Source organism: Ceratotherium simum, chromosome 35, assembly GCF_057802395.1.
Source record: "Ceratotherium simum simum isolate JZ-2026a chromosome 35, ASM5780239v1, whole genome shotgun sequence".
NCBI lineage: Eukaryota > Metazoa > Chordata > Mammalia > Perissodactyla > Rhinocerotidae > Ceratotherium > Ceratotherium simum.
Window position 1 is genome coordinate 8,956,902 of NC_141934.1, and position 14,282 is coordinate 8,971,183.

The window sequence follows — 14,282 nt, forward strand, 5'->3', positions numbered from 1 at the left end:
ATAACACTTTAAATTTTTTTTTTTTTTTATGAGGAAGATCAGCCCTGAGCTAACATCCATGCCAGTCTTCCCCTTTTTGCTGAGAAAGACTGACCCTGGGCTAACATCTGTGCCCATCTTCCTGTACTTTATATGGGACGCCGCCACAGCATGGCCTCACAAGCAGTGCATCAGTGCGCGCCGGGGATCCAAACTCGGGCTGTCAGCAGCGGAGCGTGCACACTTAACCACTACGCCACAGGGCTGGCCCCGATACTTTAATTTTTAAAAACAAATATAAACACACCTTTGAGGCAAATCTGACAAGATGTCAACATCTGTTAAATCTAAATCAACATCTATTAAATTAGGTACACGGTGTTTGTTAAAATATTCTCCATATTTTTCTAAATTTTTGAAATATTTAAATTTTACTTTTAAAAAAAGAAAGCCAGGGTTGTGGAATCTGGGAACAGAGGATGGGCTTTGCAGACTTCTATAGCGTATTTTTTTTTGACAAGCCTGTTATTTTTTACTACAAAATTACTAACTAAAAAACCCCCATAAACTTATACTAGTACATACCATGACTACCTTGATTGCTCTTCAACTTTAATTTTATTCTTTAAAAGAATAAAGTAACGGGCCGGCCCCGTGGCTTAGCGGTTAAGTGCTCGCGCTCTGCTGCTGGCGGCCCGGGTTCGGATCCCGGGCGCGCACCGACACGCCACTTCTCCGGCTATGCTTAGGCCGCGTCCCACATACAGCAACTAGAAGGATGTGCAGCTGTGACATACAACTATCTACTGGGGCTTTGGGGGGAAAAAAATAAATAAATAAAATCTTTAAAAAAAAAAAAAAAAAAAAGAATAAAGTAAGGGTAGATAATTACAAATGTCTTACCCCAGAAATCTAACATTCTGAATGATATATCATCTATTTACACAAACATTTAAGGAACTATAATGTGCAGTAAACTAACAGCAAAAGCTGACAGGCTCTATCTAAACATTTAAACTCTAAAGGATATATTACACAGATCTTCCTAAAATATCACCAAAGGAGTATATAAACTTATAGTGGCTCAACTCCCAGCTGTATATTAACACCAAAACTCAGTGAGACTATACTGTCATAATAAAAGTTACCTAAATATCTTCCAGTTCAAATTACATGTACAAAATGCATATCACATCTGAGTTGCTATAATTCCACTTGATGTTTAAAACACAAACCCACACAAGGCTCAGAACCTGCCCAAGTTCACATGGCAAGTCAGCAGGAGAATTGGGAATTCGGGTTGAGTCCTGTGTTTAGAGTTCACAGAATGTGATTTTTCTTTTTAAGGCCTCATTCACAGTTCTCAATCAGCTCAATAGGAAGAAAAAAATTAGATGGAAGTCCTCTTGTGTTTACTTTGATCAAAGCCCAGACTGCCTCAGTCGTAGCAGAGTTTACAATGAGAAAGTTCAAATCAGCTTGCCTGTCCCATTCCTCCATATCATTTCCTACAGCTGCCACTCTGCTTAGGAACTGGAACTAATTAACTATCCACTTTCTCACAGGGGACTACGACTAAAACCTTCATAAGACACCCAATGAAAAATAAAGACATTAAAATGCACTTGAAAATGGCAGTTTTTCCTAATTATAAGAGTAACACATGTTCATTATAGAAAATTGAGAAACTACAGAAGAGTATGAGGCAGAAAACAGTCACACTATCCCACCAGCCAGAAATTAATCACTATTAATATTTCCATTCCTGTCTTTCCAGGGTCTCTCATATGTATAAAAGTGTATTCACTTACTAAAGAGGATTTTAAATACAGCAGAACAAAGGGGAAATAACATACTAGTTCCAGGGAAGACTAATTTTCTTCAGTGTTTTCCGAGTAAGCCAAAACCATGAGCACAGGGAACTGGAGAGAATAAGACAAGTGAGAGAAATCATACTTGCTCCTTTTCATTCACTCCTGGCAAACCATGGAGCTCACATTTCAAGAACCATTATATACCCAAAGACTAACGAATTTGAGTATGTTTCCTTTTTAAATAGCAGCCCAGTATATAAATAAATAATACACATCTATATACAGTCTTGCCACTAGGAAGATGACACACTAAAAGGAATTACATCAAGACTAATTTTTTTGTCACCATTAAACTATCCTTAAGAGAAGGTAAAAGTTGGGGCCAGCCCCGTGGCATAGTGGTTAAGAGAAGGTAAAAGTTATAAAGCAATGTTACTGCAATAAACAAAAATTTTTTAAAAATAAAATAAATAAATAAAAGTTAGAAGAAATCTAAAAAAAAAAAAGAGAAGGTAAAAGGATACCTGAAAGGCTGATGTAAAATTAATGACCTCTCCCACAAAAACATTTTCTGTGCACATCAGATGAAGGAATAATCTAACTACAGAAAATGGTTAAGCGTTGCTTTTACAACGCTATAACATATTTACATGTGTAAATAAATATGTAAAAGTTTAAACAGTTACTCCATAAATATTGATAGCTTACTCTTTGGCAGGCAGTATATTAAGTGCCGGGGAGTGAGGGAGAACAGCCATCAGCACCTACTTCTGCACAACTTACAGTCTACCTCTTTAAATATGATGTCAAACACAAGGCATGTGGCCTCAAAGGAGTCACAACATCCCTGATAAAATGATGCTCTCCAATCTTTATGAGGATCTAAGAAGATGTATGTGAAAGCACCTTATAAATCATGCTACCTAAGGTCAACAGGGATACCTGGCCTTTTTTTCCAAAGCACTATATATAGCAATCATCTTCAATACAGATTATCTCATTTCTTTTAAGTGGCAAAAAATAATCACTTGAGTTGCTCTTTTCACTATCTCTAAGACTTCAATATTATCTTTCTCTGACAATGACCCATATGAAATAACTGAAAGTAAGTTCCCCATGATGGGAGGAGAAAAGGAGACTCATTTTTCTAGTGCAAAATGCACGATTTCCTGATTTCATAACATGGGGTGGAGTGGGGGGGCAAATCAAAAGCAACTTATTCAAACTTAAGAAAAAAGTTACCTTTTAATCTAAGATTCATCATGGAAAGTTTCAGCCCAAGAAAGCAATTTTTTTAAGTTACAGGCTCAGGCTCTTCCAAATAGAGTTAGAGTGACAGGTTAATTGCGGTACTTTGCAAGCAAAGGAAAGCAAGTAGCAATTATTCATCCCTCACTCAATCTTTAAGACCTAAGCTCTTAGAAAATAGGGATCTGTTAGAAACAAACTGCTTTCCATTAAGCACGGACTTTTTGTGTGTGTGTGAGGAACATCAGCCCTGAGCTAACATCCATGCCAATCCTCCTCCTTTTGCTGAGGAAGACTGGCCCTGGGCTAACATCCATGCCCATCTTCCTCCACTTTACATGGGACGCCGCCACAGTATGGCCTGACAAGTGGTGCGTCGGTGAGCGCCTGGGATCCGAACCCGGGCCGCCAGCATCGGAGCGCGCCCACTTAACCGCTACGCCATGGGGCCAGCTCCCAAGCATAGACTTTTTAAAACAGACACAACATCAGTTCTTCATATCTAAGAGAAGTAGACTAATTAATTAGACTGTTTCCTATCCTATGATTTGCGTTTTCAAACTCAGCCACCTCAACAATGGTAAAAGATATCAAATTGATGCTTTATGAGCAAGGCTTATATGTTTGCCCTTATTGCAGATATGACTCTCAACAGCATGGGACACTTTAAAGACTATCATACTCCAACTAGGTTGGACCATCTGCAGAGCTATTGGAAATGCCCCCAAAACAATCATCTATTAAATCTTAAGAGTCTAATGCATAGTATAAAATACCTCAAGGAGCACCCAAAATACTCCACTTGTAAAGGGATAAAGAGAAAGATATCTGAACTTTAATTCTCATCTTTGTTAGTTCTGGGGTTTTTTTATTCTTTGAATTTTTTTTTTTGTTTATAAGGTACACAATAAGTTACTATACAAATTGTCTGTAAACTAAATAAATAGCAAAGGATTGAGGATTAATGCTCAAAATTTTTTCACTGTTGGGATAAGCAATCAAAAAGTTTAGAAACCACTGGTCTAAAGTACTCCCGTCACCGCACTTTTGTTTTTACCTGCCGCTTCCAGAGTTCACCTGTAGAGGCTAAGACCTGATGTTGAAAAATACAAAAGGAAAACTACTTCCAAACTATTTTAAACTCCCGCCAACAAGCTGAAGAATCATACATCGCTAGCAAGAACGTGTGGAATTGGACACTAATATCTGTTGGTGAGACTTTAAAACAGACATCCCATCTATAGGGTACCTTGAGTATATTCAAATTTAAAACACACATACCAGATAAGTCCACTTTTAGGAATTTAGCCTAAAAAGAAAATAATAGCACAATTGAATAAAAAAGTCCAAACGAGTTCATCACAGCACTAAGAGAAAAATTGGAAATGTCCATTAACAGGGAATTGCTACAAACTATGATGCATAAATATCACAGAACACTAAATACCCATTAAGGGAACATCAATTTGACATGGAAAGTTGTTCTTTTTTAAGTACTTCAGTAAATAATGTATAAGAAAAAAAGAAAAATACTAAATATTACATCTAAGTGGGATTACAGGTCCCACAATATGTACTGTAGGTTGAATAATCAGAAATAATTTCATTTTGTGGGCCGGCCCCGTGGCTTAGCGGTTAAGTGCACGCGCTCCGCTACTGGCGGCCCGAGTTCGGATCCCGGGTGCACACCGACGCACGGTGTCCCCGGCCATGCTGAGGCCGCGTCCCACACACAGCAACTAGAAGGATGTGCAACTATGACACACAACTATATACTGGGGCTTTGGGGAAAAAAAAGGAGGAGGATTGGCAATAGATGTTAGCTCAGAGCTAGTCTTCCTCAGCAAAAAGAGGAGGATTAGCATGGATGTTAGCTCAGGGCTGATCTTCCTCACCAAAAAAAAAAAAAATTTCATTTTGAAATTAAAAATGAGATTAAGTTAAAATTCTTTATTATTGCCCTGTAGCACTTCCAAAAACTCCTTATAATAAAAACACTCTATTTTGCCCCATGTGGTTTGTGGAATCAGTCTAAATACTTAACAATTACAGATTAGTTTTATCTTATAGAAAAATGATAGGCATGGAACAAAAAAATAAGAACTACCCTATTTCAAGTTAGTCATCTTGTCTTTATACCAATTCTTCCTAAATATATTAGGATTTATCAATATACTTATAATTCCTTACATGTTGCCAGATTATCAACCTATAAATAAATCAGAGAACTAAACGAATTTATATTTCTCTTCTGCTACTAAATTACAAAAGCATCAGCTACTAAAGAAATTAAATTTAGAACCCAGAGAAATGAAATCAGGAAAGCCAGCTACTTCTCTCATGATAAAATCATTCTAGGGGCCGGCCCAGTGGTGCAAGCTGTTAAGTGCGTGCACTCCGATGCGGCAGCCCGGGGTTTACCGGTTCGGATCCCGGGCGCGCACCAACGCACTGCTTGGCAAGCCATGCTGGGGCGGCGTCCCATATAAAGTGGAGGAAGATGGGCACGGATGTTAGCCCAGGGCCAGTCTTCCTCAGCAAAAAAAGAGGAGGATTTGCGGATGTTAGCGCAGGGCTGATCTCCTCACAAAAAAAAAAATAAAAATAAAAAATTCATTCTAAATATTGCATGAAGACACAAATAGGCACATATGGATCCAAGTCTGGACATCTCCAAGATTATGCTTCGTAGTAGTCAGCACCAAGACAATACGTCTGTAGTTACCAAGTAGTCCATTTAAGGGAAAAGAGTGCTTAAGAACATTAGCATAAATTTATGTCTTAACTTTGTTCATTAAACAACTTAGAACTACGAGGTTTTTCACCGTTTACAGGATAGCTTTAATTTAACCCAACTTCACAACTCCCTTGTAGTTCTTCATTTGCTTTCTGTCTGAGTATCTTATAGATAGTCATCCTAACTGCAAAGCCCAGGTACCATGTCCCTAAGCAACTGCTTCAAAGTTCTACCACAACTCAAGAAAAAATACATTTTACCTTGCAACTCACATATAAACAAAAAAAAAAAGTTCTCCAAATCAATACCTACTTTTACCTTTTGCAATATGCTGATATTTTCTATTTCTTTTTTAATGCTTTTTTAAATCACTACATTGATTTCATTACCCCATGACATTGCCACCTACCATTTACAAAACATAGCCCTAGGGCCGGCCCCGTGGCTTAGCAGTTAAGTGTGTGCACTCCGCTGCTGGTGGCCCGGGTTTGGATCCCGGGTGCACACCGACGCACCGCTTCTCCAGCCATGCTGAGGCTGTGTCCCACATACAGCAACTAGAAGCATGTGCGACTATGACATACAACTATCTACTGGGGCTTTGGGGGAAAAAAAGGAGGAGGATTGGCAATAGATGTTAGCTCAGAGCCGGTCTTCCTCAGCAAAAAGAGGAGGATTAGCATGGCTGTTAGCTCAGGGCTGATCTTCCTCACAAAAAAAAAAAGAAAGAAAAAACATAGCCCTAAAACTTTACACAGAAAATGCTAAACTCCTTGACCCTACCACCTTCCATCACCACTCCAACACAACAAAATGGGAGAAATCTAGCAAGTCTATTCCAAGTACAAACCTTGGCACAGATGTGAGACATCCCAGACCTCTCTGAAGTTCTTGCAATGCTATGACTATTCCTGTTGGCAAACAGGATTCAAGTGCTGAAAGGTTTCTCCAAGCAGAATACAGAAGCAGAAATCTTCTCTGTTGCCGTATCAGTGACATTAGTAAATTCTACACTTGACCACACATACCAGGTTTACCATTGCTCCACAAACCAACTCTTCCAAGAAAATAAAATAGGATTCTAATACAATAGCATTCTATCATCATCCTCTTACATTTTTAGATTGCTTTTCATATACACCATTCCATTTGATCCTTCCTGACAGACTGTGAGACAGAGAAGTTGCTCTTCTTCCTTTTACTAATGAGGGAGTTGAAGCTCAGAGGAGTCAAGTGGCTTGCCAGAAACAAGACAGCTAATGAGGAGCACAATCCAGGCTTGAACCCAAGACTTACTGGTCTACCCACTCTCATGCTACAATTTTTATTTGGAACATCTGATACAAATATGAACTTTAAAGGTATGTTAAGTTTCTATATACAAAAGTGAAGATGAAAGCATAATATTAATATTGGTATCATAAAATTAAGATTAAAAATAGCAACAGGGCCGGCCCTGTGGCTTGGTGGTTAAGTGCGTGCGCTGCGATGCTGGTGGCCCGGGTTCGGATCCCGGGTGCGCATCGAGGCACCGCTTCTCCGTTCATCCTGAGGCCGAGTCCCACATACAGCAACTAGAAGGATGTGCAGCTGCGACATACAACTATCCACTGGGGCTTTGGGGGGAAAAAATAAAATAAATAAAAATCTTTAAAAAAAAAAAAAATAGCAACAAACGTTAACAATTTTGGTATCCTCTAAAATTATTGGGAATCCTAATTCAATCCAATATGGATTTGACCTCATACTTTGTCTTAAGTCAACGTTTCACCGATTACAAAATTACGTATAAATTCACCATAGAAAATTACAGAATTCGGTGGTCTGTACGAAACAACTGGCCACATAAATTGCACAAACTCCCCCCAAACCATTCTTAATCTTGTGGCTTCACACTAAATTATGAAGTTCCCTACCGTTTTGCTTTCAACACTAATTACAACAGCATAAGCATGTTGTTTCTGCATAATACTTGCAACATGCACTCAATTTCCAGAGCACTTTTGGACAACGTCTAACACCCATAAGCTAAAAGCAGAAGGCAAGACAGAATGTTCTTTTTTTCTTAATTAAAAAGGTTCAGGGCCGGCTCCGTGGCTTAGCGGTTAAGTGCGTGAGCTCTGATGCTGGCGGCCCGGGTTCGGATCCCGGGAGCGCCCCGAGGCACCACTTCTCCGTCCAACGCGAGGCCGAGTCCCACGTACAGCAACTAGAAGGATGTGAACCTATGACATGCAACTATCTACTGGAGCTTTGGGGGGAAAAAATGAATAAATAAAATCTTTAAAAAAAAAAAAAAAAAAAAAGGTTCATCATTGGGCCGGCCTCGTGGCTTAGCGGTTAAGTGCGCGCGCTCCGCTACTGGCAGCCCGGGTTCGGATCCCGCGCGTGCACAGACGCACCGCTTCTCCGGCCATGCTGAGGCCGCATCCCACATACAGCAACTAGAAGGATGTGCAACTATGACATACAACTAGCTACTGGGGCTCTGGGGAACAAAAAAAAAGGAGGAGGATTGGCAATAAATGTTAGCTCAGGGCCGGTCTTCCTCAGCAAAAAGAGGAGGATTAGCATGGATGTTAGCTCAAGGCTGATCTTCCCCACAAACAAACAAAAACAAAAAAGGTTCATCTACCTATATGAGATAAACACCAAGTAACATAATTACAAATTATTAAAGATTTGCTGGGCTGGCCCCGTGGCTTAGCGGTTAAGTGAGTGCTCTCCACTGCTGGCGACCCGGGTTCGGATCCCGGGCCCGAATCCTGGACCCGCACCGACGCACCGCTTCTCCGGCCATGCTGAGGCCGCGTCCCACATACAGCAACTAGAAGGATGTGCAGCTATGACATACAACTATCTACTGGGGCTTTGGGGGGAAAATAAATAAATAAATAAAATCTTTAAAAAAAAAAAAAAGATTTGCAGAATCAGGCTGGAGAAACTGCTTGAGATCAACAAGGATAGGGCTTTAACTGTATAGATGAGAAAACTGAGGCCCAGAGAAGTGACATTTCCAACAGCAGACACACAGTCAATTAATGACAGAGAATGTCTGCCAATCTACAGCTTCCCATTATTCTAAACACCTCTACGTCTAATAAAATGTGTTCCTAAAAAAAGTCACTAACATCTGGGGCCGTCCCCGTGGCACAGCGGTTAAGTGCGCACGCTCTGCTGCTGGCGGCCTGGGCTCGGATCCCGGGTGCACACCGAGGCAGCGCTTGTCAGGCTATGCTGTGGTGGCGTCCCATATAAAGTGGAGGAAGACAGGCACAGCTGTTAGCCCAGGGCCAGTCTTCCTCAGCAAAAAGAAGAGGATTGGCATGGAAGTTAGCTCAGGGCTGATCTTCCTCACAAAATAAAATAAAATAAAATAGTCACTAACATCTGAAAAAATTAAGACACATTTAAGACCCAAAAACTAGGTGATGGGAGAGTGTACAAAGACAGTTTTTAGAAAACAGAATCTCTTGAAGGAATCTCAAAGTTCCCAACCACGTGGGCTAAAAACCGGCTCTTAATCCAATGCAAGAAATCAAGTAGCTTTTAATAACTAATGTTATCAACCACCATAACTGTTCTTTTCCCCATCTCAATGCTATTCATTTACCCAACAAATATCTGGGCAGGCCCCGTGGCTTAGCGGTTAAGTGCGCGCGCTCCGCTGCTGGCGGCCCGGGTTCGGATCCCGGGCGCACAAAGACGCACCGCTTCTCCAGCCATGCTGAGGCCCACATAGAAGGATGTGCAGCTATGGCATACAACTATCTACTGGGGCTTTGGGGGAAAAAATAAATAAATAAAATTATTAAAAAAAAAAAATATCTGAGGGCACAGTATATGCTGAGAACTATGCTAGGTACTGGAGACACCAAGGAACAAAACAGACACGGCCTCTGGCTCCTGTAGTGGACAACTGGGTGCACGTCTCTAAAAATACTACTCACAGTTTGACAGGATATTTACCAAACTCCTTCACTACCCTACACAACTATAACAACATTTTCTGCCAACTCTTCCAGACTTATAACAAACTTCGCCACACCCTCTCTGCAATATGAATACTCCTTTGGTAACTCAGCATTCCACTCTACCACAGAAGGTGTTAACCAGAACTACAACAGAAATAAAAACTGACTTGACCACTCCTCATGGCCTGGGGCAAATTTCAAGAACTTTTCACAATCCACAGTAAACCTTCCTGGGTCACAACCCTTGTCTCAAATGGCTGCTAACTCACCCACCCTACCCTCACTTTACTAGAAACCTGAGTCAGATGATTTAGAAGCAACCATGATGTTGGGAAGTTGGAAAGCACCTTAGGTGGACCCCTCTGTGACCTAGAAGTAGACTTACTGCCTCCAGGGCCTCTCTGTTTTTTTCCTCTGGATTCTTCAATATATCTCTGGATATACCTCCAGTCAAGCAGCATCTAATTTTATCAAGTGTGTTCCTGAAGACTTGCACAAATAACTTTTGGCAACAAATCTGTTTCCCCTACATAAATCCATTATATTTTAAGAGATGCTCAATTCTCAGTTTTAAGTTTCTCAGGCTTCCCCTTCTTCCCTACCTCTCAGATTCTTAAAGACCTATAAACAATTAAAAGCACTCTCAGAAGTCATCATTAATGGGAATCTTTTGGAATACCAAAGGTGACCTAAAGCAGAAGTTCACAAACCTGGCTGACCAGAATCATTCAGGGATATTTGTAAGGATGGCTTCCCAGGCCTCACCCTTAGAGATTTTAATTCACCACGTCCGGCGTGAGGCCCAAGAATCAGCATTTCAGACAGTCCACACTATTTCTGATGACAGGTATCCAACTAGGTAACCAGTGAACTAAAGAACCTGGCTTACAAGCTGAGAAACTTGGGTTCTCCTATGGCTTGCCATTAACTAACTACTAGTGGGGCAGCACCACTGTGCTGATCACTTGAACTGCTCTGGGTGACCTGAAAATGAGGGAGGTAATTAGAGCTGAAAGAGGCCTGCACAGGTAGCCAATCTAAAAGTCTAGAACCCTCCAAATTCAGTTTAATATCACATACAGTTCTGGGTTTACTCAAAATACTGTCATTCTGTAAGCTCTTTTACCCACCCAAGTCACAAGCCCTAGAGGGCAAGACTTTCTACATGCCACCAACACACCTTTCTTGGTCTCTAAGCAAAAACAACAGCCTTGAATATGAAAGGGGAAGGTCCCCATCACCTCTCCATGTACAAATCACAAACATTTTACATAAAAAATCATCTCTTGAAATTCAACACATTTCATTCCTCCAATGGCGTCACCGTCCACATATGAGAAACTAAGTTGAACCTCAACTAGAAGAATATGCGCACTTTTTTTTTCTGTTGTAAAAAAAAAAAAAAAGGATACTGTCAGATAAAGTGGATGTCAACATACTAAAACAGTCAAGAATTTAGGCCTCGGCCTGGAGAAGACACCTGAACATCAATACCAAACAGTAGCTCATGTGCAAAACTCACAGGTGAGATTATCAGACCTTAAAGGAGTTTCTTAAAGTGGCCCTAAAATTTAACCCATCCTTTTGAAGTAAGTTTTCCAGCCCAAAGTACAACCAACACGCTCTTAGGGGGTCCGCAGCAGCACAATGCAATCCATCAAGCAGCACGATTTCCACCTAAGAAATAACCCTGGGATCTTTTGTGGAGCTGTTTGACCAGTGTTTCCTGAGCTCTCTCAACCGCCTCCCAACTATCCTTCCACCCCACTACTAACCAGGTCAGGAGGCTACCCTGCTGCCCAGGCAGGCGGCCACTCCTCCTTCCCACAAGTCCCGGGCCCGCACCGCTCGCCCCGGGGGCTCCGCGGGCCTCCGGCCTCAGGCCACGGTGGACTCCCACAGAGCCGGTCGGGGGCGAGGGGCGCACACTCACCTTCCAGGGGTCAGCAGGCATTTCCCGGACGCCCCGGAGGTAGCGGCTCATACCCCTAGCCCATGGGCCCGTCCCCCCCAGGTCCGGGAAGGCCGCCCGGGCCCGGGCCCAGGACCCCGCCTCTCCCGCGCCAAGGAGCCGGGCCGCTACGCTCCCACTCCCCGCGCCTCCCCCTGGCGGCGGCGGCCGCGCCCAGGACACCCCTCCCCGGGCCACGCACGCCGTCCCCAGCCCCCCTCGGGCCGCCGCCTCCTCAGAGGGTGACAGCCGCCGCGCCGGGGCCGAAGCCGGCCCCTCCTCCAGCTCCTCCTCACCCCCGGAGACGGGGCGGGGGGGGCCTTCTTACCGGGCGGCAGGACATAGCGAGGCCCCCCACGGCACGGCCTCCTCCGCCACCCCACGAGGCTCCCAGCCAGGGCCGGCGGGGGGGCAGCGCCTGGACCGCTGGAGCGTCTGGTCCGGCTGCTCCTCCGCCGCTGCCGCCGCCTTCTCACAACCACAACAACATGGCGGCAGCAGCCACACAGAGCGCGCTCCCGACGCGGAGCCGGGCCGCGAGCGGGGTTGCGCGCGCACGCTCGGGCCCTGAGCCCGCGGTCGGGGAAAAGAGGGCGGGCCGGCGCGGGCGGGGAGGGGGCGGGTCCGGGGCCCGGGCCGCCGGCCACGCCCCAGGAGGTGGGCGGGGCTGCAAACCAGCTGAGTGCCCGCGGCAGGGGAGAGGCTGGCGGTGAAGCCCAGCTGGAGAAGGAGGGAGAAACAGGTGGGAAATGGACGAAAAAGGAAACCAAAGGTGGTCCTACAGATTCTGGGGAGGCATCTTCTCCTAGCTCTATAGGCTTGGACAAGACAACGCCTCACTCTACTTAACCAATAAAATAGAACAACAGAAGTATCTTTCACCTGTAGTTATAGTGAGGATAAAACTAATTTAATATAATGCATGTAAGTATAGTGTGCTCAAGGTTCTACTCAATATAATTTCAAACTGCTTCAACTAAAGCTCAGCTGGAAGAAGTGAGTTTTCAAACAAACATTGTAACCCATCCACAAAAGCCTGCAGAAGAATTCTTCATACTAGGACTGAATTACCTTAGGCCTTAACAGATTCACCTCCTCGGAGTTGCATTTTAATATTATACCCTTGATTGTTCTGGAAAATGGCTGAGATAACCAGCCAAATGAGAAATATCCTTGCATTTGTTGTATTTTTTCCACAGCACTCTCTGCAATTATTTATCCATTTTTCATGTTTATTGCCTTTCTATCTCATTCTAATGTAAAAACTACTTGAAGATAAGGATCTTGTATGTTCATTGCTTTATCTCCAGCACCTAGAACTGTGCATGACAGGTAGTGGGCAGTCAAATTTCTTGATTAATAGTTAATATTTATTTATACAACTTGTCTAATTGAATCTTCGTTGCTTTAATAGGTAGATATTGTTACCTCCATTTTACAGATAAAGAAACTGCAGCCCAGAATAAGCTGCACTAAAGCAAAATTCAAACCCAAACCCAAATGACAACAAAAACTGCTCTCACCCACTAGGCTGTACTGCCCACTTCATGGCATCATCGCCTGAAATAAAATCCAAAGAAATTACATTAGACTTCAAAGTTAGGAAACGCTTTGCTTTACGCCCATAGAAACAGATGCGCTTCCTTTCTGATAATTAGTGTTATGTAGCTGATTGTACATCTTTTCACCCAGGCTTCCAGAAAGCCCAGGGCTAAATTTGAAGTTCAAAGGTGCCCTACTGTTGACCCTTCAGGTCCGCATATTAACCGTGGTTTTCCCTCCTGCCTCAACTTTGCACCTGTATTTGTATTTCGTTGTCCTGGTTTCCCCTTTGTGTTATGCGATTATAGCATTTATGCAATGACAGTGGAAACTGTAAGTACATAGAATAGATGAATGACAAACAAACAAAAAACAGGTTTTCCCACCTGTTTCTCCTATTGTCTGATAAAATAAGGGTCCCACCAACTTCCACCCCCTCTGAGTGCTCGTCCTGCTACTCAAGCCTCTGCTCAGGCAAAACCGGAAGGATGGGTTCCACAGTCGGGTGGCCTCTGATTGGATTGAAACTAGCATCTGACTCCAGGACAGCCCGGCCATAGGCTGGCTATCTCCCAATGAGGTGGCTCGGGGCAAAGATTCAGCCAATAGGCTGTTGGCATCCGCTCAGCGACTCCCACAGCTCCCCAGAAAACAGCAGGGAGACAGCCGATCGTTGGCATATCACTTTGACTTTTTTTAGACAGATTATCATCGTATTTGCCTTTTAACCTGGGCTAAAGAATTTTAAACTGAATGCTCAACTAGTATATAGGGCGTGAGAGGAATTTCTCTGTGGCCATTAAAATCACTGTTTGTACCTCCTCGTTCTCATAATAGCTAACATGGATTGAACCTCAAGATGAGGTGATGCTATGTGAGCTTTACATGTATATCTAATGTAATCTTAACAACCCTATGAGCAGGTATTGTTATTCTCCCCCATTTTGCACATGAGGAGGTGTAAAGGTCAGGATTTGAACCCAGACGATCTGATTCCCAGAGCATGCTTTTAAACTTCATACTACCCTCCTCCCTAC

General features: G+C 43.1%; 1 protein-coding gene across 10 annotated transcripts in view; it reads right to left on the minus strand.

The window, feature by feature from the left end:
* MTMR3 (myotubularin related protein 3) overlaps positions 1-12,201 on the minus strand; it is a 152,128-nt gene extending 139,927 nt beyond the window's left edge. For 9 of the 10 annotated variants that reach the window (XM_087423981.1, XM_004429797.3, XM_004429796.3 and 6 more), the window contains exon 1: positions 12,032-12,201. The gene's annotated coding sequence lies outside the window, so the exon portion shown is untranslated. The remainder of the gene's footprint in view (positions 1-12,031) is intronic. The other variant, XM_004429795.3, reaches the window with a different exon arrangement.
* Positions 12,202-14,282: the final 2,081 nt, after the last annotated feature.